Raw genomic sequence first — 626 nt, forward strand, 5'->3', positions numbered from 1 at the left:
CATCCCATGCATGTGTGCATGTTGCAGCATAGGTCTGTATGTATTGCAGCGTAAGACTCTGCACATGCTTGTGTGTGTGTGTCAGAGAGAGAGTATAGGACCCCATCTGTGCGTGCGTGCGTGCGTGTTGCTGTATAGGGCTGTTATGTTACAGCACACCACCCCGTGTGTGTGTGTGTGTGTTGCAGCAGAAGACTGTATATGTTGCAGTATATGATGTGCATGTGTTACAGCTCAGGACTGTGCACGTGTGTTTTAGCACTGGAGCCTGGGTGAGAGATGGCAAAGGACTGAGTATGCGTGTGTGTGTTACAGCATAGGACCCCATCCATGTGTGTATGTACTACAGTCCAGGACTCGTGTGTGTCTGTGTGTGTTACACACATGGAGTCCTATGCTGTAACGCACACGGGGGGGAGGGTCTTGTGCTGTAACACACACATACGCCTGCATGGGGTCCTGTGTTGTATGTCACAGGGGAGGATGTGTGTGTTACAGCATAGGACCCCATACATATGTGTATGAGCTGCAGCCCAGGCGAGAGAGAGTGTGCGTGCGCGCGCATCCGCCGAAGGCCTCGGTGTCCCCCAGCCCCCAGGCGAGGCTGACAGACGCCCCCGCGGGCC

Source organism: Gavialis gangeticus, unplaced genomic scaffold (assembly GCF_001723915.1).
Source record: "Gavialis gangeticus isolate Ggan-Ray unplaced genomic scaffold, GavGan_comp1, whole genome shotgun sequence".
Classification (NCBI taxonomy): domain Eukaryota; kingdom Metazoa; phylum Chordata; order Crocodylia; family Gavialidae; genus Gavialis; species Gavialis gangeticus.